Genomic DNA, 8,798 nt, shown 5'->3' on the forward strand with positions numbered 1-8,798 from the left:
GCGTTTTTGCCGGACTTTCTCTTTGTTGGGATGCATCGCTCCTGAGCTTGAAGGAGGTGATCCTTGAATATTACCCAGCTTTCTTGGGCCCCTCCTCCCTCCAGGGCTTTGTCCCATGGCACTCTGCCAAGCAGATCCCTGAAGAAGCCAAAGTCTGCTCTCCTGAAGTCCAGGATAGTGAGCTTGCTGTGCGCCCTCCTTGGTGCCCTAAGGATCTTGAACTCCACCATTTCGTGGTCACTGCAGCCCAGGCTGCCCTTGAGCTTCACATTCCCCACCAGCCCCTCCTTGTTGGTGAGAGCAAGGTCCAGCATAGCACCTCTCCTCGTTGGCTCTTCTATCACTTGGAGAAGGAAGTTATCATCGACACATTCCAGGAACCTCCCGGATTGCTTATGCCCTACCATGTTGTCCCTCCAACAGATGTCGGGGTGGTTGAAGTCCCCCACGAGGACCGGGGCTTGTGAGCGTGAGGCTGCTCCTGTCTGTCTATAGAGGGCCTCATCTGCTCGGTCTTCCTGGTCAGGTGGCCTGTAGCAGACCCCCACTGTAATGTCACCTGTCCCTGCCTTCCCTAAACCAGCTTTTCTAAAAAAAATTAGGTCCATATGATCACTTCATTTGTTGACCTCTCCCCCTCACATCCCCTCAGCAAATGACTTTTAAACTCATTGTCCTGTTTCAACCAAATGAAATGGAGGAATAGAGGTTTCCAAATTAATTATGCTTCTACCAGATTTGTGGAGACTGACAGCTAGATAGAGGAGAGAGCTGAACAAATGCCTCTACTGATGGACGAACAAGCAGACCTGGGTCATGAAACATTGCTTCTGCCCCAGAGTGCACTTTTTGTGGTCCTTGGAGGAGCCCAAGGGGACTTGGGGGGGATTTGGGTTACTGTAGGATGAGTATAAGGGTGCAGATGAAAGGAGGGGACCCAAACCAAGAAGTCTGATTTACCTATTAGTTGTATCATTCATGAAGCAATTTGTCTGTCTGCCTTTTTTTTTTTTTTTCCTGGTTCATTTTTCTTTGCTTTACCCTCTTTGAACGAACTGAGAAGAGCTTTCTAAACTTGTCCAAATATGCAAACAGACTGAAAACAAAGTCTGTTTGACCTTCTTCACTGCCTCAGAATAAGCTTTTCAGGGCATTTTTAAGAAAAGTATGTAAAATTCCAGGAAAAGTGATCTAAGACTTTTAATCCAAACTCCGTGAACTCAGAAGCAAGGCTGCTATTTCTGTGACAGATAATGACACACACTTTGTATGCACCACAATTAGTGTTACATTTTTTCACATGTAGAAGCCCCAAGTGGGATTGTGGCCTCTTTGAGCCTGATGTTGTACAAGTGTATATGAACAAGAGAGAGAATGAAACACAAACCAAAAGCAAAAAAACATTCAATAAAGTTTTCTATGAAGAACAGAGACAGCCAAGAACTTTTCACCAAAGTGGCTGTCATCACAAAATGCCAATTATTTGAAATTAAAGCTCCTTTTGCACAAATGCAGTCATTTCAGCTACATTTTTTGTATGAGATGGAAGAAGTCTCAGGCTTGGTCTGCCCCGCGCAGAAACCTGTTGCTGTCTGGAGAAGCACCAGGCACAGGCACACATCCATACACAGGGTAAAAACCTCTCTGAAAATTCAAATATCGGGTGCTGAAGCTCTTATGGTGAATCCTGAAAGCCTTATCACGACCCCCTGCCTGGATGTCCTGCTTGTGGGGTGATCCATGTGAGCCTGGTCGTGGGAGCTGCTCTGTGGCAAAGCATGAGGTGAGCTACCCGCAGGTCCTCAAATGGGCACACCTGCACCTCCGCTCTAGGGCTTGGACTCTAACCCAAACTGTGAGATGCTCAGGCTCTAACCCAAACTGGGTAAGCAGTTCCCCTCTCAAAACTGTAACTATTTTTTCTAGAAGGGGGCTGGCTGCAACTGCATTCTTCTGGGAAGGCATCAGTAATTCAGTCCCGGGTTTCATCTGGTTCTTACGATAAATTTGAAAGTGTTTTTTCCTTGAGTAAATGGCTTGACCTGCTCTTTTCCATGCTTTTGAACCCCCCTGCTTTTTGTGTGTAGGGCATTGATTCTGAGGAGGATAGCATCAGTAAGAACATGCAAGTCTGGGAGTACAGCTGTCTGTGGTCTCTCTGCAAGATTTCAAAGAGAGATTTGCTCTACCATAGGCCACATTTGAGGCCAGTGTGTCTTTAGAAGATGCTTTGCTCCTTATATGGAGTTTTGCAACCCTCATCACAAGTATTACTCTTTCTACCCAAACAGACTCCATTTGGAAGAGGCAAAGCTCTGATACTTGTTAAAAAATGTCAGAGAAACCTCCAAATCATCTTCTTCATCCTATGAAACTTGAGTCTTTTCCCTTAGTAGAGCTCTTGTTTTCCACTTGGCTCTACTTGTTATTAGCCTGTTGTTAATATAGTGTGTGCAATATATATAAACTGCACCATTTTCCAAACCCTACAGCCTGTGGCACTCATGGTATCATAACATAAGGTGTTCTGCGATATCTTTAGAACCTATATTTAGAAGGATTAAAATCTATCTTCAGAAGCATTAAGAAGATTTAGAGGTGTGAGAGCACATATGAAATATTTATGTTTAACTGAAGTCTTGTTCAAGCTTTGCAGTTTCTAAACAAGTCTAATATCTAAATCAGATTGTAACCTCAAAGCCATGAAATCATTCCATACTTTTTTCTTAGTGAGGCAATATTATGGACCATATTATGGAATATTATGGTTCCATGAATACTGTAATGCTGTTTTCTAAGTTGTGTCCTGATGCAGACATTTCCAGTTTCTAGTTGCACTTAAAAAGAATTTGATCTTCTGAGGAGCAATATAGCTGTGCTCCCCCAATACCATGATTGAGTTTGTGGCCTATCAGATACTTGTCTGTCTTTGTGCTTCCTTTAATATGATCACAGCAATGTTTTGACCTCTTTTCCTGGAGAAAAGTTATTAATGCTCATATGCCCATAGAACATTCTTTACCTCATCTTGGCAGTGAAAATTAGATATTTTGAAACTATCACTTTGTTACAACTTGCGGCAATTGGAAGAGACAAATAATATTAAAAAAGAATATTTGTTAATCCTCATCACATAGACAGCCATGAAACTGATTTCTTACAAATTCATAATCTAGTATTGGGGTGGACCGAGTTATTTGCTGGGTAGCATCAACACAATCTTTCAATAAAGTGCTGCTAAACTTTGAAGGTTAACTACCTTTTTTCCTATTGTTCTTTTCTATGTGCACTTAGAATAGTTTTAGACACAAAAACTAGTTGGTTTTTTTTCATAAATGGAAATGATCTATTTTTTTCAGACAGTTTCATATATTGTAATTACTTCAGTCATCACAGCCTTTTATGTTTTAAACCACAAATTGTAAGGCAGATAGTTGTGTTTGGACTGATGGAGACCCAAAGTTGCAGTGAACCAAAGAAAACAGTGTGCTGTGTCCCGCTTGCTGAATAGGTTTCAGACCTCAAAACTTATGTCTTCTGGATTAGAAAAGAGAGCCTAAGGCAAAATTAGAAGAAAGAGTTAGTGTGGATTAGTGTGTTTAAAATAGTGGAAAGATTTTGGAGAAAACTTCCTAATTCAAAACCTCTTTGTGCTGGCAGTTTTATTTCAGGGAGTGGCAGAATTGTGTCCCACTCCTGCAATGTACAGCTGACATGGGCTTATTACTGCAAATTAAAGCAGTCTGCAGACTAATTTTAGATGCATTGAGAGTGAACCAAAGAAGTAGGAAGTTGTTGCTTTCAATTTTGTTGTGAATCTGTTCTCTCGTAGGGATGTCAGGTTTGGTAGGCAAGAGAATCACATGTTATTTATTCATTTATTTGTTCATAGCAAAGTACAACAGATACATGGTATTTCATCATCTCTGGTCTCACAGGTCCCCTGCCAGTGAAAAGTAATTATAGAGAATGTGTTTGATGGTATTTATGCCCAGGATGCTAGGCCCAGTCACTTCAAATATAATGGGCATATGCTGACAACACCCAGGACTCTTTATGCTTTTATTAATCCCAATGACAAAATGTCATTAGGCCAATTTAACAGTGCAATTAGGATTGTTTTGTGATTGCGTTGGATGACTGAAAGTAGAAAAGCAGATGGGTTCTGTTGGGAATCTGCCCTGTGGCTGTCCACCTTCTGCTTCTGTTGTCTTCCCTAATCAACATACATCAGCTCCAAACGCCCACCTGCAAGTCAAACAGCAGCAGCTATAACCATGCTTGCAGGGCATACTATTACTGTGAGCAATTTCACTGATAGATTCTTTGTCTGCCAGAGATGCCTCTATTAAACTGTGTGCGCCATAATGCAGGAAAAATATGGGTTGTTGGAAAGTATTACTAGACACTGTTTCCATATGTTTCTCCAGAGGAAGAGATACTGCAATGTGTGAAAATATGATTAGGAACAAATGCTGACTAGTTGCAGGCAAGAGTTGTCACAGGGGAAAGATTTATTTTGGCTGCTGCTCCTCTTTAAATTTTTAATTGGTCCTAAAAATCAGACCAGATACATTTGCTTTGTGAAGAAAAGTTTCTGAACTGTTGATGATGTTCAGAAGCTCTGAAACCAATACCTGGTTTGAATTTAGCAACATAAGATGTAAGAACATGGTGATAATTTTTTGCTGTTAAAAACTCCTCCAAATAATCCAAGAGAGGTGATGGTTTCTTCCTGAAAGACCGTGAACCAACATAAAGAAAAATAAGACCATGGCCATAATAGCCTTTCTGGATTTCCTGGATTTTAGGCCATAATGTGTTGCGATAAAGCTGTTTGTGCTCCTGAAGAAACACACAGGGAGGGATGAAAAGACACATCTCATGCGATCACACATCTAAGCAGCTGTGGCACCTAGGAGAAAAGAGGGAGCTCATAGTGTCAGGACCAGTTCTGTCAACAGCAACCAGTTCCTGTCCCTTGGGCTCTGCACCCACACTCTACCTTTGCTCTCAGCGGGTTGTACAGGCACAATCAAGCCTTTATTTTCACTTAGGTATAAGCTTTTAATATAGTGACCTTTTAAGCTAAACCTTTTGGGTTGGATCCTTCTGATCAAATTAGTGTCATGTCAATGTCTATGTCTGAGCTAGTTGTGATATAGTCACTAGAGAGGGACAGCAGTGTTGGAGGATGATTCCTTTCATCTTAATGTAAATATCTAAAATAGGTCAGATACGCTGCCTTATACATGCTTGCTTCCCTCCATTTACTGTAAAGAAAGCATGCAGTGTAAGTAAAACTACACAGGTTGTAAGTTGTGTACAATTTGGCACTAGCAGGAATTCTATTTCAGTAATAGTGCCACCTTACTACCAAATTATCATTTTTAAATATTACTATAATAGTGTCTTCCAGTTTTCTTGGAATTCGTGCCAAGATACCATTTAGGTAGGAGTTACCACTTAGAATTAAAAGACACATTGAACATTTCCTGTGACCTTAGTCAACGGTATGTGTAAATGGAATCAGGTCATGGATGTAATATGATATTCATTCTGAAATGACTAAAACCAAGAGAGCAGCGCCCACGCTTAGAGCTACTGCAGAGGAAGAAATTATGAGTTGGAGGAAAAATGTTTAAAAGTTTGACTTCTAGCCACAAACTACTCAGTAATTCAACTGTGGAGACAAATTTTGACAGACCATGGGTGGATGTAGATTTAGAAAATAAGTAAAGGAAGAAGGCAGCCTTAATTTTACTAAAGCTTCAAGTGTATAATTGATTCTAGATTGTATTCTAGATTGCCTGTAATTAATTACCTGTAGTTTGCAAAAGAGGCACAGTAGTGGTGATGGAGAATGTAATTTGATAATCCCCATTGTGTTCCTGAAGGAGCACAGGAAAGAACATAAGACAGGTAGGTTGCATGACACCGTGCATGTTGTGTTTGCTTTGTGAAACATGGCACTGTTTGCTATACCAATCTCTGGGTGTCATCAGGTGTCAATAGCCATAACTTGTAACTCTGTTCACTTATATATGATGGGAGACATTGGAAATGGGAGCAAAAGCATTTCCTAGAGTATCTTTTATTCCTGTGAAACTTCACCAAAATAGCTTAGTATAACATGGCTGTTTTCCTAAAATAACGTTAGTAACTCAAAGGTTTAACTCAAATGTTCATACTTAAGTGTGTAAATCATTGCAGCAGCTAATTCCCTTAGTAGAGAGGACTATAGGAAGAATGATACTGTATGCAATTCATGCCAAAGACAGTGATACTTACATAATTATACTCTATAAATAATGTTTCCATATATAATTATGCATGTTCTGGATATGCTGTGATGTGGCTTTTCCACCCAGAGCTGCAGGAAAAAGGAAAGATGAGAAGTGGTACCTCATCAGCAGCTCTGGCCGAAGGCATTTTGCTGTGAGGTGCTGCTGCAGGCTGGACATTTCTGTGGCTCCTGCAAAAGCTCCCTTTGAAGCTGCTCAGTGCCAGCTTTTAGAGATGTACTCTACATTCTCTCCAGAAACAGCCTACACTTGAATTAGGGGGGTTGTCTGTAACCTCTTTTTCAGCCACATACAGGGAGTAACTGAGTTGCCTTTAATATGGGTGCAGAACAGGGGGGAAGGGGGCTGTCAGAGCCACATCCCATCCTCTCACACAACCTAAAGGAAAACCAGAATCCAGACATGGCAGTCATCTTGTTATTCCCCCTAAAAAATTCTGTTCACTTTAGGTATGTTTTGATTACGTAAAGTTTCTAAATATACTGTGTACTATCATATACTTGTGTGTGTATATATATAAAAGCATACTATGTTTTAAATAAGAGATTGCATCATCTAAAAACTAACTCACAGGTTCATTGAGCATTTCTGAAGGTGAAAGAAATCACGTATCCAATCAAAACTGAAAATGGAAACTGGAAATGTAACAAAAAGAAAAAAGGCAAAGTACTATTCCTGGTCTTTGATCACCATTTTGGCCAAGAAGCTGAGACTGATGTATTTCAGTCTAGCAACAGAGATATCCTGAATAAATGAGAGCTATCTGCACATCTTGCACAGCAATCTATGCTAAAAGAGCATGAAGGCTTTGGACCCAAGCTCTCAAAAGTTAGGAAATGCCAGAGAAAAGTTACAAAGACAACCTTATTTTTTCAGCTTTGTACATACATGTTCTAATACGGTCTTTAGCTATCGGTTCCCCAGTTATTTTTACTCCAAAGAATTTCTGCCTTAATCTGCACAAAGAGGAAGAGCGCTGATTGTTCAAGAGCTGCTCCTCAGCAGTTTGTTTTATCCTGCTTTAGTCTTTAGCCTTTGGCCTGGTTTACTCGCACTGAAATTAGGGGACAGTTGTCCAAGGCTCCCTCTGAAGTCAGTGGAGAGACATTAGCACTTCCTCGGAGTTTTTCAGTTCAGTGTAAAATCTGAGTTACTTTCTGGAAGTGTTTCTTTCTCTCCTTTCTGCAGCAGGGAGCCTAAGGTGAATAAGTGCCTATATCATGCATTTTAAGTGGGTATTTATTTAGGTGAAACAAAGCCGGTCCATAAGCCTTGTTTACAGCACCTTGTTCTGCTCCTCTTCTCAAAACAATGCTTAATTTCCCTACGTGATTTGCCACAATACATGTTACTTCAGTGCCTGAATGCTTCACAAATTATAACTTGTTTTCAATTCAAGATCCTCTAAAATGAGGGGATAACACAACTCTAATTTGTCTGTTGAGAGCTGAGACCCTGAGTAACACTGAAAAAAAAAATCTGCTAATTTTGATTTTGGTGTACTTTGCATTATATATGGATTAAGAGGGAGCTCTCATTGCCTTTGGCTGTAGCTCTGTATAGATACATGAGCTCCAGATCAGCTCACAGTATTCAGGACAAGCCCAGAAAAATGCACTTTGTGAGCCCCTGTGAGGGTTCTGGTGTAGGTGACCAGCCCAGAACCTCACAGGATCCTCTCTCCTGGAAGGGCAGAGTTTCCTTCTCCACAGCAGCATTCAGTCAGCTGAACTGTACAGCCATCTTCTCCTTCCCTTGCCCCATTTATCAGTCTGGCTTACAATTTCTATTAGTCCAGGTGCTCCTGCTCCAGGTCTCCCTTCCTCTTGGCCCGCTTCACTTCCCCAGCTACCTCAGTCTGGGCTTTCATTCCCCTGAGCCACATCAGGGACCTTCCCTTGCTCAGCTACCTCAGTCCAGCGGAAGGGTCTCCCAGGAATAGCTCTTTACAGGAATCTCCTTAAGGAAGATATCTTGGGAGTGAGTAACCCTCTTGGCTCCTGTTTGAAGCTACAGCTGAAAGGTAGCGCATCCAGCAGTGTGTAGGTCAGCTCCAGCACTTTGGTGGAACTCTGGTTCAGATAAATTACCTTCCACTTGCAGTAGTTTTTCTTGTAGCATTTTGGCTTTGCTTGTAGGTTTCTCATCCAAAGAAAAGCCTGACCTTGTTAAAATATTGGCCCTGTGGGCTTTGTGTCATGCCATGAGTGCTATTACTTACGCTTACCACAGGGAAAAAAGCATGCCAGCCTTCCAAGTTCAGAGGTAGAATCAAACATGACTGCCAACTTTCCTACATTTCAGGTTTTCCATATCAACATCTTGACTCAAGTCTGAATGTTTTGAAAATTCAGAGGCCAGAAAGTTGGGAGTCCTCTTCTGGATTTTAATTTAATCCCACTGCTCTTGGAATCAAACACACAGATTTCCATCTGATTAGACTGAGTTTGGACATCATCCCAATAAATACTGGTTATTTTATTTTAGCTAGGA

This window comes from Aptenodytes patagonicus, chromosome 1 (assembly GCF_965638725.1).
Source record: "Aptenodytes patagonicus chromosome 1, bAptPat1.pri.cur, whole genome shotgun sequence".
Taxonomy (NCBI): Eukaryota; Metazoa; Chordata; class Aves; order Sphenisciformes; family Spheniscidae; genus Aptenodytes; species Aptenodytes patagonicus.